We start from the raw sequence: 16,658 nt of genomic DNA, 5'->3' as shown, positions 1-16,658 counted from the left end.
GTATACATACACAACAGAATATTACTCAGCATCAAAGGAGAGTAAAATCATGGCATTTGAAGGTAAATGGATGGAGTTGGAGAATATTATGCTAAGTGAAGTAAGCCAATCCCAAAAACCCAAATGTCAAAAGTCCTCTCTGATATGAGGATGCTGATCCATAATGGGGGCGAGGAGGAGGGCATGGGAGGACTGAGCGAACTTTAGATAGGGCAAAGGTGAGAAAGGGGAAGGGAGTGGGCCTAGGGGTAGGAAAGACGGTGGGATGAAATGACATCTTTACTCTAAGCACATGTATGAAGATACAAATGGTGTGACTTTACTTTGTGTACATCCAGAGACATGAAAAATTGTGCTCTATATGTGTAATATGAATTGAAATGCGTTCTGATGTCATATATAACAAATTAGAATGAATGAATGAATGAATGAATAAATAAATAAATAAATAAATAAATAAATAAGAAAAGTACATACATATCTGCAAATACTAATAGCTAACCTGCGGGTAAGTCCATCAAACGAAAGTCAGCTCACACAGCAACATTAAAAATGTTCCAGGGCAGGGCTGGGGTTGTGGCTCAGAGGTGAAATGCTTGCCTAGCATGGATGAGGCCCTGGGTTCAATCCTCAGCATCACATAAAAATAAATAAAATAAAGGTATTGTGTTCAACTACAACTAAAAAATAAATATTAAAAAAAAAATGTCCCAGGGGCAGCAGCAATTGATGTGGAAGCACTGTGCAGACACGTGTTATACATAAGCAACTTCTAGACCCCACCCTCCAAAATTCCCTCTGCAAAAATCAAGCTGTAACATGGCCAGAAATAGGGACAACATATGTCTTGATTTGCCAAGAGCAACCCGTTTATGCCAGGCTACATAATCATTTGTGTGGTCAACTTGCTTTCAAGGTCCTTCCCACATGTTCTAGCCTTATCTGGCATTACCTCTCTGGTTATCTGCCCTCCAGTCCCACTGGCTTGCTTTCAACTCCTGGAAACACTGTGCATTCCCCCACCTCAAGGTATTTGCATTATTCCCTTGTACAATGCTCTCCCTCTCCCTACCCACCTTTTTTTACTTGACTCTTCACTCCCAGACAGGGGTTATATATAGTTCTTTGTGTTTCTTTCATAGCACTTAAAACATGTATTGTACATATATTGGTTCATCACGTGATTAATATCTGTCAGCTTCATGAGATTATAAGCTCTTTTACTGATTTGAGTCATCCTTCTACCCTTGGTGCCTAGCACAAGGCCTTACCTATAGAAAATACTTCCTGAATGACTAGATGAACAAATTGTATTGACCAACGATAACCCTAACCCTAACCTGTCATCATATTATGAAAAGAAGACTGAGGGGCTGGGGTTGTGGCTCAGTGGTGGCGCACTCGTCTAGCATGTACAAGGCACTGGGTTTGATCCTCAGAACCACATAAAACTAACTAAATAAATAAATAAATGTTGCTTAAAAAAAAAAGAGGACTGAGATTATAGGAGTGACAAGTCAAAGACATGGACCCTGACTAATTCCAGATCCTACACTGAACCATTCTGTGACCCAGAAGTGGTAAGACAGATCCCACCTGCTTTCTGGCCAGAATCACTCTCAGAAACATGAATAGCATTTTCATCTCTTCTCTTCAAAGCATTTTCTTCAAATAGGTCTAAATAGTTGAACCCCAAATTTTAAGATAGGAAATCTACAGTTAGGAACAATTATACAATACACCACATGTTATAATAGATAATAGCATGAATGATGGATCACAGGAGTGTTAAGATTGGAACATCTTTGCCAGAATAACAGTGACCCACATGGCAGGCAGCTCTGGTGTTATTCCAGAATAGTCATGTAGAGGTTATAGGCCTATGTCAATCCAATGCTGGTGTCCATGGTTCATCTCAAACACACCACAGATTACACACAGCAAGAAAAACATATTATCCTTTTAATATATATATATATATATATATATATATATATATATATTATATGTGTGTGTGTGTGTATATATATATTATATGTGTGTGTGTGTGTATATATATATATATACACACACACACATAGTGTAGTTGGACACGATACCTTCATTTTATTTATTTATTTTTATGTGGTGCTGAGAATTGAACCCAGTGCCTCGCACATGCTAGGTGGGCGCTCTACCACAGAGCCACAGCCACAGCCCCATATTATCCTTTTTTACACTATGATTTCCAAGTTGTGTCACAACAATAACGTATTAAAATATTTTCCCAAATTTCTTAAAGCTATCTCCTAGCTACAAATATTGATTTTTATCTTTTTTGTGTTGTCATAAATAGTATATATTAAACAAAAATTTTGATTATGATCAAATATCAGGAACAAATAGAAAATAATATTACTTTACATAAAGTTTCCCTCAAATATGTGCAACCTTAATTTCATGAAGCCCTCTCATTTTCCTTCAATCCTCTGTATTCACCTACAACTTCACAGTACAGCCCTCACTTGAAATATTCACGAAGTTTTACACAGTATTAATGAAGACTTTGCCTATGTACAGGTTAAAGCCAAACCAAATACTCTGGGTGGTGTAAAGTTTCTCAAGAAATCTCAAGTCCACTAAGTTGAGTTAGCAAATTTCCTCTGTTCCCTTTTATAATATAACTCTAAAAGTTGCCAAAAGTTTAGCCAAAACATGAACTCATGACAAATTCAGCTATAATATCATACACTAGAAGCATATCATTGAAATTTTAAACTGTGAACCATTTCTCCACCTACAGGACTAATGTATAGACCAACGGAGTCCTGCTGATACTATTACTACATTGTGAAAACTGCTTCTTTTTAATCAACAGATTGGCAGCCTGTTTGGTCCACAGCTATGAATCTAGTTGATCTAAGCACTTTTCCCTTGTTATAATAGTTATCATACGGGGTGTTCAATAATTTCACACCATAGTGAATTAAACTTTTGCCCCTGCCAAACAATATTGTCTATAGGTCTTTAAAATTGCTTTTCCTGTGTTGAAAACTTTTAAATGAACTTCAGCAAATCATTGGTGCTGCTTCAAAAGTCTAAAACCAACAAAAAGAGTATTTGCTGGTTTTTGTTGCTGCTGAAATTAGCTCTGCTTTTTAAAAACTGGACATTTTAAAATAAGATTCTTAATTTTAAATTGAGTCAGCATAAAAGATTCAACCTGGTATTCTGAATAGTGTCAAAGTGCCAAAAACTCAAGCAGACACATGCACCATTATTCCCCAGGGAACGCCTGCATGTATGCTGTCCTGTTTTGTTTTCATAGTAACAAGGACATTTGTAAACACATCTCATGGAAAAGGACACTGATCAATCAAAAGATTCTGATGGTTAATCTTGCAATATAGTCAAACAGCATTATTTCCTTATGTGCTAGCTCACACATAGTAAGTTTTTCACATTCCATGTTCCATAGAAATATAGAAATGTTTAGTCTACTTTAATAGTATTTTACCAAACAGTCTACAAGGATCTAACCAGTTTAAAAACATCAGCTAAATTTTAAATTTCTAATATCATTAACACACTATTCCCAAAATTGTCTCCAAATCAATCTTATATCAACTTAATCTTAAATACCTTTATATAAATATAAGCATTCTCTAATAGTGTCACAAAATACAATCACTGTAACAGAAATATAGATGCCAAAATGCAAATTCTGTTTTATACCTGACCTATGTTGAAAGCAAGCAACTATCTCAATTTTCAAAAGATTCACCATTGTAATATAATGTTTTTCTGCATATGAGAAATAAACTGCATATTTCAAACTAGTGGTCAAAAGGGATTATGACACTCCAATCACACTGTCATTAAGTGGATATTGATAAATCCCTTTCAGCTCAAAATAAAAATGTATAATTGTAATCTGTTATCATAACTCCTCAGGATTCCAAGGAAATTTTCTCTTAGCATTGAAAATGATATCCACTTTACTCATATGAAGGACATTTCTGTTTTGATAAATTATATGGACTAGCTCCTAAAAATCAAAACAAATCTACTATTATAAAATCCATTTGTTTAAGATTTTACTGTGGCATTCTTGTAAGACGTAATAACAGACATTCACAAATTCTATCAGGTATATATCAGTATATATATATATATATATATGCAAATATTTAAAATAACTTGCTTGGCTCAAGGACAAATATCACCAAATATTACACTAGAGGAAATGTTTCTAATAAAGTTAAATGGCCTTTTTCAAGGAGGACAGATCATTGTAAATTTAATTAAAATGAATCTTATTAATATTTCAAGTAAATTCTGGGCTTGATTATTCACTGCAAAAGAAGCAACTGTATTGAAGAGAAAAATCAATAGCCCTTGACTAGGACTCTGAGGATGCCAGAAAAACACAGTCCTCCTGTAAATTATTGAAGTCCAGCCATGGGGGTGGAAGAAGAGCACCAATATTTTTTTTAAGATAAATTGAGTTATTTTTAAAATGGCAGAAAAGGAAGGAGAAAATCAGTTCAAATTTTCCATTATAATGAAAGTACCGGAAACAAGCCTACGTTCGTTTTAGGCCTAAATAACTGTACAGAGAATAAGGGTTTTGCAATGTCAGTTGCACACACAGCTTCCTGTGTGAATTCTAAGCCATTACAGGTGTCCTAAGGCTTCTGGTGAAACCTATTATCAGGAGATTCCTCCAGTCTCCTCCAATCCTTCCCTGCTGCCCCCCCCCCCCCCCCAACGCACATTATTGCAGTTCTCCTCCTAGCATCTTATTAAGGACCCTTTCTCTTGTGTGAAGCCAGGAGGTTAAAGCGCCCACTTCCCCCTGGCGAAGAAGCATGTAAAAAAGCTTTCCCATTAGAGAGGACTAGTTCATGCAGTCCTTTTTAGTTAGATGCTTTGAGTCTGAGTGAGGAGCCACTGGAAGAAATCTCCTTTCCTTCTGCCTTTTTTTCCCACTGTGAGCCACGTCCCTGAAAGACAACACCCAGGAACACTTTCCGACCTTCTGTCCCCCTCACAATTTGGGCTTGGAGGGTTGGGGTCGCATTTTCTCGCGTCCTCTGCTGCACTGGATGTGTTATGTAAGAGGGACAAGACGCAGGAGGCACATGCGTATAAAGCGCACGGATCTGTGATAACAGCTGGGGTGTCAGAGATGATCTGGAGTCCCCCCCAGTACGACAGACAACACAACAGTACACACACACACACACGCACACACACACACTCGCACACACAGCGCAGTGTTTTCCTGTCTCACCCCTACCAGGACCAGACACACAGAATGGAAAGGCAAGGGGTGGGGGTGAAGGGAGGTGACAGTGGAGAAGCAGCAGCAGCACATCTGCTTTGATAGCAACCGGCAGAGCCGCCACGGCAGAGAGCCCCTCGTTAACCCCCTTCCTGTGGCTGCACCACGTCATGGAACATTCCCGGAACGGGCCAACGTTCCACCCACTTCAGGGAACAGACATAAAGGCGCAGACCCAGCTCCCCACAGTGCATAGCCCAAACACACATGTCCCTTCCCGGTCCCCGGCCAGACGCACAGACAAACACGCATGCAAACCGCCCCCACCCGTCTCTGCGCGCCCGGGTCCAGCCGGCGGCGGCTGGAGCCACTCTGCGGCCGGTGCACCAGCAAGGCGAGGGCGCCTCCGCCTGAACCTTCCATCGAGACAGTCCCCTCCTTCCTCGCTTCCTTCCTTCCTTCTCTCCTTCCTTCCTTGCTCGGGAGGAGAAAGGAGACATAGAAATGCCCACAGCCAGAGTCTTCCCTGCGCTCGCTCGGCCGCAGGCCGGCGGCCCGGCCCTTGCGCCGCCAGCCCGGCCGCCCGCGCCGCCCCCGACCCGCGCAGCGCGCCCCGGCCCCCTCCCCCGCTACCTGACAACGGGCCGCCGGCGGCCGCGGCAGCCGCTGCGGTGGCCGGGCGGTGCGCGCCGGTGCACGTCCCTCATTAGTAACCAGGCACATTCCTGCCTCCAGCGCTCCCGCGCGGCCCCCTCCCCCCAGGACATTACGCAAAGCAGCCTGCCCTCATCTGCATAGATCCTCGGCCAGGGTATTCCCCGCATTTCCCAACGCGCCGGACCCCCCTCCCGAGGTCTCTCCCATCCCCGCCCCCTCCGACCCTCACCCTTCGGAAACCGGGAAGGGGCCGGGGGCGCGCGCCGAGGAGGGGGCGCCGGAGTTCCGCGGCGGCGATTTCAGTATAAAGTGAAACAAGCTTCTAACGCTGAAGGAGGCAGGAAAAACACAGCTCCGAGGCCACTTACCGAGCCGAGGAGGGACCTAGATTCCCGCCGCTCTGCTCTCTGCCAGTAGCGGGTCCGCCCTCCACGCACCCGGGGCTGCACCCAGCACCCCAGAGTCGAGGCGTGGAGGGAAATTGTTAACCAGCCAGGAGACCCTCCAAGTTGCTGCGGGCTCCGAGGAGCTTCAACGTCCAAGACACAACTTGGCAAATACTTGTGCCACAGTCACTGAGGATGTTTTGGCGGAGACCCTCCTCCTCTGGGGAGAGACAGCGCTCCGCGGCGCTCCGCTCTCCTGCTCTCCACCCCCTCACCTCCAGCCCGCCTCCCGCCGGCCGCCCGCCTCTGGGCCGCGAGCCCCTCGGGCGGCTGTCAGCTCCCGGCTGCCGCTGGGTGACAGGGGCCAGAGGAGGGTGCGACGCGGCGACCGAGCCCCAGCCAGCGAGGGGGATCCTCGCAGCCGCGGTGGCCGCTCACCTGGAAAGTCACCGCTGAGAAGGAGGAGGAAGAGGAGGGAGAGGAGGAGGGGAGGAAACCCCCCTGGTGCCCTTGTTCTCGCTGCCGCGGCGGCCGCTCCTCGCCAAGGCTGAGCGTGTCTGGTGGGGGGTGTCTGGTAGCATTTCCTTAAGGACAGAGGGAGGGCGGGCGCGGAGGGAGGGAAGAGATCCCGTCCGCCAGCCCAGGCTCCTCTTGCCTATATTTATTTTTCTGACACTATACAAAGATCGGCCCGGGGCAGGGGCCGCCAGGCTGGGGCAGGAGCCGCGGGGCTCGGGCCGCAGTTGTCTGCGTGCGGGAGCCGCAGCGGCCGCCTCCCCTCCCGGGCAGTGGACGCACCGGGTTATTCCTGGCAGCGCCTCCCCGAACAGAAGTTACTAGGAGGAGTGCGCGGCGAGGGCGGGCGGGGGAGAGGCGGGGGGAGGGAGGAAGAGGGAGAGACTCAGCCAGCGACGTCATCGGATCCCCCAGCGCGTCCCAGGGAGGGAGGCTGAACCAGAAAAACCAGTCTGGAGCCGGCGACCAGAGAGGGATGTGCGGCGCGCTGGGCGAGCGGGAGGGAGGCGGCCGGGAGGGCAGGGCCCGGCCTTGCTAACGCCACTTGGCGCGGGAAGCTCGCCGCTGCGCTCCCGCTCGATGGGAGCGGGGAACTCCCCGGAGAGCGGGTCTCTGCACGCCTTGCAGAAACACTTGGGCGCTGAGAACCCTGAGAATTTCCTTTAAGAATGTGGAAGCCTCCTTCGTTCCCACCCCTTCCCATCTACCCCATTTCACATATAAGCGTTTCCTGCTTTCCTAGCAAACAGAATTATATAATTAGTATTGTCCTTAGATTTTTGTCCAGGTACCCCTGATCCTTTGCCTCTCCCATGCTCTACTATTTTATCGGTCAAGAGAAACAAAATGAAACTATAACTCCTGGCTCTGTTTCTGGAGCTTTGCAAAGTGTTTTACTAGCATTTTCCGTGCCCCCGCGGAAACGCGAACTTTTCACGCGCTCGAAATCCCCCTCAATTGCTTTCCCTGGGATCACTCCCCTGGGTGCCCTGGGCGCACCCAGCTAGGGGAACGCGACTCGCCCACGTTGGGATGTTCAAGTAGGCTTGGGCTGTAGCACCCGGAGCAGCTGCAGGTTTCCTGGTGGGCGGCTCTGGGACCTAGGGCGGGGGGCGAACTGCCACCACCAGCCGCGCTCTCCCCTTTCCTCGGAAAAGACCGGAGTAAAATCACACCCAGTCCTGGGAAAGCGGTGCGTGCGGGGGAAGGGAATCCCAAGCGAGGAGGGGGACCCGGGGTTCTGGCTTCCTCCCCCACCCAGAGACACCCGGGGGACACCGGGGTTCCCTTGGGCCGTTACCCTCCCTGTGTGGACTCCCGTGCACCCGCTAGGGAGGTTCCCAGGAGGCCGCTGTACCCCAGAGCGATTAGCGGCTGCTGGGCTGAGCGGGCGGCCGGAGTGCCTCCTCTAAGTGGTCTCCGAGTCTGGCGGGCACCGCGCGGCGCCCCTGCCGGGTGCCCAAGCCGCTGCGCCCGGCCAAGCGGAGCCGGAGCCCGGGGCGACGCGGGCCGTAGCAGCCCTCCCCACCCCCAGCCGCGCCGCCGCCCTGCCCCGGGCGGAGTAAACAAGAGAAGCGCAAGATTTGACCTGGCGCGACCCGGCTTTCTGGCCGGGGTTCCCCCTGAGCAGGTGACTCCGTGGGAGGGGTGGAAATTAGTCTCTGGAATTCCGAGCCAAAGACATTAACTGTGGTTCTGCTTTTAAGGCAGGTATTTCACCAATAACTGCGGAATGTTTTGCGTCTCGAGTTTCAGAATTCGCCGAAAGGAACCAAATGTCAAGACATATAAAATATTCCTTTCCCCTTTCATTAAAAATGAATACAATTCAAAAGCAAGGACAGCCCCTTCAACAACTGGGAGAATAGCGCCTCTGGTTTCGTTTTTTGGTTTGTTTTGGTTTTGGTTCGACCTATAATCAGGGTATTTGGGGGATCCCCATGCACTAGCAACATTACGGTGAAGGACGACTCTCCAAAACAAAACGGCGATACCTTTTTTTAATTGGTATTTTTCAAGGGAAAAAAAAAATCGGAACCATTTAAATTCGGGGCCTACTTCCACTTAGGCAACTTCTTTTGTTGTATAGGTTTTTTAATATTCATCCTTTGTTGACTTAACTTGAAGCCCTTGCGGGGGGTGGGGGGAACTCCCCAATTATCATCTTCTTTTAAATATGTGTGGTTACTTTTTTAAACATTCATTTAAAACTCCAAATGTGATTTTCGAGATTTTTTTTCACTTTCAAGCCCACCTGCTACATACTCCCAGAGCCCATTTTATTTAATTGCTTAATAGAGAAGATTAAGCAGTTTCTTTAAGAATCCAATTTCCCTTCAACACACACAGCAGCTGCCCATGCTCTCAGAAACTTGAGCAAATAAAGCAGGCAGTTTGCTTCACCAGAATTAATATTAGTTGAAACCTTAAAAGCCTCCTTAAAAGAGGAGATGAGGAGGTATAACGTGGCTATGGAAATATTAAAGTAATTGGATAGTTAAAATGTTTTTATTAAAAAAGCAAAGCAAATCTACATCAATTTTGATTGTATGAATCTACCGCCAAAGAGGATCCTTGAAAACAGGATTCAAACTTTGCCACTTCTTTAAATGATTACTTTGTTTTAAAAATTACTAAAATCTAAAGAAGATAGCCTAGATTGAGTTTTAAAAGGAAGTAAAAATGTATGTGAATATGTGTAAACTAGGTGACATCCCTCTGCTGCCCAAGAGTCAAAATCTTTAAATAAATACACCACTGTTGCTTGTCTCTGATGTGCCTAACAGTTGCTTGGAGTTGACAGGGAGCCATTGCCCCTCCAAAGCAGCCATTCCAGCCATTGGACACCAGCTATTCCAGAGTCAGATGTCCATGCACCTGTTAGAAAGCACTGTCTGATGCAGCTGCTGCTTCCTGTGATATGTCCCACTAGCCTGCTGTTTTGGGAAATCTGTCAGAAGGATTGCAGTGCCTTTCCCCTCCAAGGAAATTTCCCTTTTAATACATATTTTATGTCTGTATCCCAAACATGCCATCCATATTTAGTGACTGTTCAGTTGCTTACATGTAAGGACAATAAAGTAACAGAAATACTCCTTTTTCCAAATACAACCCTCCAAAACACAACTGGCATTGGTAGAAAACTGTGCATGCTGCCCTATGAAACCCTGTGGGAAGTGACGATGAGTGGGAGCACCGCTGACCCAATGGGGTCATCATATGGAACTAAGCAGAACTGCACTTCCATCCATTGTCTTTACCACTTCTCAGTTTCAAAGGGAAGAGAATAAATTGGTAATCTGGGTTATGAGCTACGAAGAAAGTAAAATAATTAATGGCTACAAGGCAGTATGAGTTTTTTCAGAGTGTTTTCAGAAAATCACTTTGAATTGAAATCACTTTCATTCAGAAATTATTTGTCAAGTACCTACTATGTGCTGAAGACACTTAGGACATATCTGTGAACAGATGAATCATGTCTTTCTGGCACTGGCAGTGTAGTGGGAGGAGGGTAGGTAGAGGAACAAGAGGGAAAATCATTTGTATAGGACTTTGAAAGGTAAAGATTGGGGTGGGGGTAGGATTTGGTGGAACCAAATAGCCATGTTGCAGTATTAAATAGGGAGGTCAGTGTAGGAATTGTTGAGAAGACAGAAGGCTTAGAGAAAAAGTTTTCACCATTTGAGGACAGAGTTTTTCAGGTTAAATGAACAGCTAAGTTAGAATTCCAAGATCTGAAATTTTCATAAACTTCAAGGGAAATAGTGTGGCTAGAACAGATTAAGACACTGGTGATCAGAATAGCCTCTCACTCTGGGAAAACATGATAAAAAGTCCTGCTAAATCTGAATATTTGTGGGTCCAGGACTGTTTTTAACTGACAGTAGAGTCCATACTTAGTTGTTCTAAAGCTCAAGTCCTACCACGAGGCCCTGGAGCCTGCTCCATCTCCTGAGGCAGGAGGACTGATTACCAGAACACATTGTACACACAGTTTAAGGCTTTTCCAGTTAAATCCCCAACTTTGATGAGATTGAGGAAAATGGAATTCCATTGTCTCACATAGCCAGACATCAAGAACTAGCTTCCAACTCAGGAGATACTGGTGCTCAAATAGTTAAAAAGACTTAACACTAGTTAAGTCTTTCTCCATCTTTCAGCTCTTCTTACCTTTCTGCCTCCTTTTGCCCTTGGACAAACATTCTGCAGAGTGTTGGGCAGCTGTCCCGCATTACTGTTTTTCTATCTTAACAACTCTTGGGGAAGAAGACCCTCTCTCTAAGCAGCTGAGGTGGCCTTACCATATCCTAACACATGAACCACTCACTGGGAATGGGGCAGGTGATCTGATAGGTCTTGCCTGGACCTGGGGGGACGAACTCAGGAAAGAAACTGTCATACAAAAAAAAGGAGTTGTATGGCCTTGCGGGATGGATGTCTACTTTGTCTCTAACTCTCTGGGCCTTGGTTTCTCTACTTTTTAAAATTAGGCAGCTGGTCAAGATGATGTGTCTGATGCCTTATGATCAAATTCTTTATAAAAAATGCTATAATAAATCCCTCTGTAAAATTGTGTAAAATGAATTAACTGGCATATACCATTTTCTCAGATAGATTTATAGTACTGTTAAGTACAACAATAAAGGTGTTACCTGCTTGGAGGTCCTGATGTATACACAGAATATAGCCTGTGGTTGTAGTAAAAAGTAACTTAGAACTGCCTGTCTGGTGGATTTCCCAAGCTTCTTATTTTTCTGTTTTTTTTTTTTTTTTTTGGTATATGGAGGAAAATCAAGCAGTATCATGATTTCCTGTGGTGTGAAGAATATCTAGGTCTCTACTATGAGTTGAAAAGAATTTTGAGGAAAGTTGTGCCTATCTGTTGAATTATTCATTGAACACAAGTCCAAGCATCATAATGTAGACCAGGGTATATTCCACTCTAATGTCCTTTGTTGGGAAGTGGAGGGAGGTGGTGGTAATGAAGCACCATCACATCAGCCAGAGCCATACTGAGACTGAAGGTGACATCTGTTAGGATTAAAAGATAAAGTGCTTATCCTCATGGCTTCAGAAGATGGGCACATGTAAAGCCCTCAGCACCACATAAAAATAAAACAAATAAATAAATAAAATAAAGATATTTTGTCCATGTATAACTAAAAAAATATTTTAAAAAAAGCCTTGAAAAATTTTCTGCTTAGTTTGGGACCATCCCTGTCCACAGTTTATGAAAGGACATCGTACATTTCACAGACCAAGCTGCTTGTGAAACTAGCTTCTCACATTCTAGAGAATGCTTTAGGTAGGCTCACATCAGATCTGTATTCTGAAGAAGGTGAGTTCTATGATATATCATGGATAATCTTCTTGAAGACTAAAGAGCAAAAGTCACCTTTTAAGAACTAGCCAGTGGGAATAAGATTTTGTGCAGGATTAATGATGCCTGAAGTGCCACCTTAGATATAGGGAAATGTAGGCTTAAAATAAACAGTAACAACTCGTAACCACACACTTCCATTCTACTCTCTTCCCTCACCCTCTCCCAACTCCAGAAAGAGTTGAAATTCCTTCCCTTAACAGTTACTATTTGGGTTAAGGGTTTGCACCTTTAAAAATCTTCCCTTATAAATTAACTATAATAGCAAGCTCTTGATATCTATATTAAAGGTCTTAATTAGTCATTACTTTCTATGAGACATTATTAGATTATTAGATTTCCATAGTGACAGCTCTTTTAGGACTCAACCTGATTTATCTTGACAAAATATAGAACTGGGGATAATATAAGGAGGTTCTATGGGAGGTGAGACACAGTGGTCCAAAGCTCCATCAGACTAATATGGTCGAAAGATGGAGTGACTGAGAGGCAAACCCCAGAGCAACATCTTTGACCACCAAGGATTCCTCTGCCCAGTGCCTTTGAGTACCCATGTCTCTTAGGAACAGGTGGCTACTCTGTCAGTGGAGGACACAGGTCCCAGGTCTGACCCTGAGCTAGATTTGGGTTCCCTCTCTGGGCCTCCAAACAAAGATAAGTGTCTTCTCAACCATGAAACTCTAAAATCAGAGCTTTTAACAACTTACTAGAGACAGGAAAAATAGGAAGCAGAAAGAAACAGAAATATAAAGGAGAAAAGAAGGGGCAATACTAATCAAGGACCTTCCAATCCCTCCAAGATCTTCCTGGAGCAAAACATCAATTTCCAGTTTCAAAGAAATTGGTATTTCCAGGTAAGTACCTAGTACTGGGTGATGATCAAAAGATAGATTTTGGCTTAAACCTATGCTATATGAATTTGATATACTATATGCTCAGAAACAAGAGTTGTTTCTCATTATTATCCTTAAAATATTTTGAAAAAACTGTGAGTTTCTTGAATCTAACCAATGAAGTCTTTTATACTTCATTAAAATTTTGGGATTTGTGAGAACAGTTACATGGCCTACTCCCAGGCTATCTATTGGTCTGATCTCCATTTTACTTTGAACCCTGAGCTAAGAGGTGAAAAAAAAAATCAAATGGTTGTCATTAAGCTTGTACGATGATTTATGCTCTTCACTAGAAAATTTATGTAAAATAAGGTAGCAAATTAAAAGCATTATATCAAAGAGAGGATATGCCAGTGGAGTGAATTATCTCAAACCCAGAGGGAAACCACTCAGTGAGAAGGGAGATGCTAAAGTTAGAGATGCACAGAGGGGCCGGTTCACTTAGCTGTTACTGGAATAGTGACAGAGCAACTACTAAGATGCCATTGGCAATGTGCATCATCAACCCAAATCTCAGCGAGGGTGGTGTATTACAGTAGTATACTTTTTTTTTTTATGAGAAGAAGAGGAAATCCATGTCCTGTTTAGAAAGACTTCCACAAAAATAAAATAAAATAAAATAAAATAAAATCATTTAAAAATCTTTTGTGTTGAACAGAGTTAAGATTTCATTATTTGAAAAGGTTACATATATTGAAAATTACTCAGCGATTTTCATGGAATATAGCAACATTAGCAAGTTGATTTTTTGTTTTATGACTTTTTTAAAAAAAGATTTTTCAAAAAGGAACTATATACTCAGTGTGCCATTTCCCACCGACATTTTTGCGTATGTAGATGAATATGTCAAAACTTCTGTACCAGTGAACATATAGGTTCCATGTTCCCCCAGTGCCCTCCAAGTTTATCCACAATTGTTCCATAATCATTTCTCCTAGACAGGAGTATGGAGAGCAACTAGCAGAGATTTGTGCCAATGATGTATTGTGTTGAATAAATACTGAATTTTAAAGTTAGTATTTTATTCTGGCTTTCTTATCTTTTTTCTAGGCTTTGTGGATTAGCCACCTCACTGCTACTGAAATATATGAGACTCTTATAACTAAACTCTTACGTAATGACATAAGAAAGGTCATAGTTGAAACAGATTTGTGTTAAAAAAAAAATGTGGCTTTGGGAAGACAACCTGATCTATTATAGATCTTACTTACATCTATCCTTCATATTTTCCAAAAAAGATTTTTTTTTTTTTTGCCAAGCATTTAGAGATGCCTGACCCAAACATCAGTGGTTTGAAGCTTATGACATGTTATGCATGGAGTTTCCTGCTTCATGGACTGACAAAACAGTTTGATTTTGTTTGTTTGCTTTGCTTTTTAATTTTATTTAGGTTTCTAAAGTAGACAAACAGAAGTGTACAACTAAATTAATTTTTGATATGTGTGTGTCCTTACTCTGATGAGGATGGAGAATATTTTTAACATTCTGGAAGGCTCCCTTGTGCCCCTTTCCAGTTAATACACTCCTGCGACAATCTGTATTCTAACTTCTATCTCCATAGTTTGGATTTTGAGCAAAGACTTATTGCTGGGAGCCATCATGAACTGTGCATGAACTAAAAATGACATTGGAAGCCATTAGGCACGAAAGTCTGGTATCTAAGAACTCCCAGAGACAATCCTGCTGGTTTGAGACTGCTCAATACATGTGAGTTCCTCCCTGGCTCTGTCTAAGTTCAGCACTGCACTGGACCCACTGGAACCACATAGCCTCTCTGAGGTGGGTGTGGTATACCAAGATGCCAATCAACTTGTTTATTGCAAGACCCCTGCCACACCCTCTGCCACACCAAGAAGGAAGACTCCTCCCACTGAAACCTTATCCCTGCCTTTGAGTATTCTCCCTTAAATAAAGAACCAGAGCTGTTTCTTAGTTGTTCAGTGCCAGCTCCTTTGAGGACTGGATGACCTATCAGGCACTCCCTTCAAACCTAATTTCTGGCCCTGTCTCTTATTCTTTACTAATGATTTCAGATTCTTTTTCTCACACCTTCTGAGCAGGGTTCTGGCCACTCCACATAACTTATCTATGCTGAGTGCCTAGAAATACCAGGGAGAAGGCAGATGAGGCCTCTGGACTGAGTGGGGAACTGAGGGCCAACAAGGCAAATTCAAAATGTGGAAACTGGCAAGAAAAATAAAATAAGGTAAGTGATAGGAAATAAGTTAGTAGAGCAGGGCAGAGTCGACTTTTGGTTTGAGAGCTGACTGATGCAGAGCAGGGAAAGAGGGCCCCAGGAAGAGGGAACTGAAAACTCAAAAGCCCTGAGACAAGAAGCAGTTGTGTGCCATGAGGAACTGAAAGGCCAGTGTGGCTGGACACGGAGGTGCAGAACAGGGAGGAGAAAGTCCAGAGAGAAGATGTGAAAGAGGCGACCAGGAGCCAGAGGAAAATGCATTTATGGGCTAGGTCGTTTTCAAAGAAGGGGACAGACGTTGGGGATGAAAATGATCTATTAGATATATCCTATTAATTAATTTTAAAAAGCTTTTCTCAGAAACAACCTTCAGTACGTCAGTAAGGAGTGACTGTTGGGTGACGTGTAACTGGGTGGCAGGTCAGCAATGGAAGAATCCGAAACAGAGGACTTTCTGAAGGCATAATTATACATATTGAATGTAACAAAAGGAAAATAGTTTTTAAGGTAGCAAACCCTAGAGAGAATCTGGATAATGTGGGTGCTATTCTTCACATTTTTTATGGCTAATTAGAGAGAGCTGGGAAACACACAATGCTGCCCACAGTCCTGCCAACCCATTATGGACACTTCTAACTTCAGATAAATGAAGCCCTTAGTTACCACCCCCAGCTTGTCTTGGAACATCCATTGTCTTATCAGAGTAGATGAGTAAAAATAATAGCCTTCTGAATATCTATAAAGGGTAACTTTCTCTTATGGGGAGATACAAGTTCAAATCACATCTCCATGTTAATTAAGCAACTCCCAAATTTACTTTGCTCTTAAAAATCCCATTTAAATTTTTTTTTCTTTTACACAGAAAATGGAATATTTGGGTATATGGAACTAGAAAAAAAGGGGTATCTAAAATCTTAGATCTATGTTCATCATCTTTTAGTATATATCACGTGTGCTCATTTTAAACATTATTTCATATATATTGTTCCATATATATGTAAATAGAGATCATGCATATATATAAACTTAAAAGAGATGATAGAAGCCAATAGCCAATTGGCACCTTCAACACTCACCCTTTATTAAATAAACCATGTATTATTTTAAAAAGCAGTAAAATAATGCATGATTTGAAATATTAAATTTCATAGCAAGGGTGAAATTCAAAGAGAAAAAAATCAAAACAACTACATTTGGGTTTAAGTTTCCAACAAGAGATTACATCACTAGGTTTATCTTGTTTGTAAAAACATAATAACAATGTTTGCAAAATGCCCCCAATGAGCCTGAATCAAAGCAGAAATGAAGAACATGTACGTGATTTTCAGTATCAGGATATCTGAAAGCATTAAGACATTTGGTT

General features: G+C 43.1%; 1 protein-coding gene across 15 annotated transcripts in view; it reads right to left on the bottom strand.

Moving 5' to 3' along the window:
• The window catches only part of Hivep2 (HIVEP zinc finger 2), a 184,509-nt gene extending 177,388 nt beyond the window's left edge, over positions 1-7,121 (bottom strand). For 9 of the 15 annotated variants that reach the window (XM_071612969.1, XM_071612980.1, XM_071612968.1 and 6 more), the window contains exon 1: positions 6,748-7,121. The gene's annotated coding sequence lies outside the window, so the exon portion shown is untranslated. Of the gene's footprint in view, positions 1-5,593; positions 5,692-5,899; positions 5,952-6,291; positions 6,605-6,747 lie in introns of those variants that run through there. The other 6 variants (XM_071612972.1, XM_071612974.1, XM_027938449.2 and 3 more) reach the window with 4 other exon arrangements.
• Between the last annotated feature and the right edge of the window lie 9,537 nt (positions 7,122-16,658).

This window comes from Marmota flaviventris, chromosome 6, assembly GCF_047511675.1.
Source record: "Marmota flaviventris isolate mMarFla1 chromosome 6, mMarFla1.hap1, whole genome shotgun sequence".
Taxonomy (NCBI): Eukaryota; Metazoa; Chordata; class Mammalia; order Rodentia; family Sciuridae; genus Marmota; species Marmota flaviventris.
The sequence above is the reverse complement of the archived record's forward strand: the minus strand, read 5'-3'. Positions and strand labels throughout refer to the sequence as shown.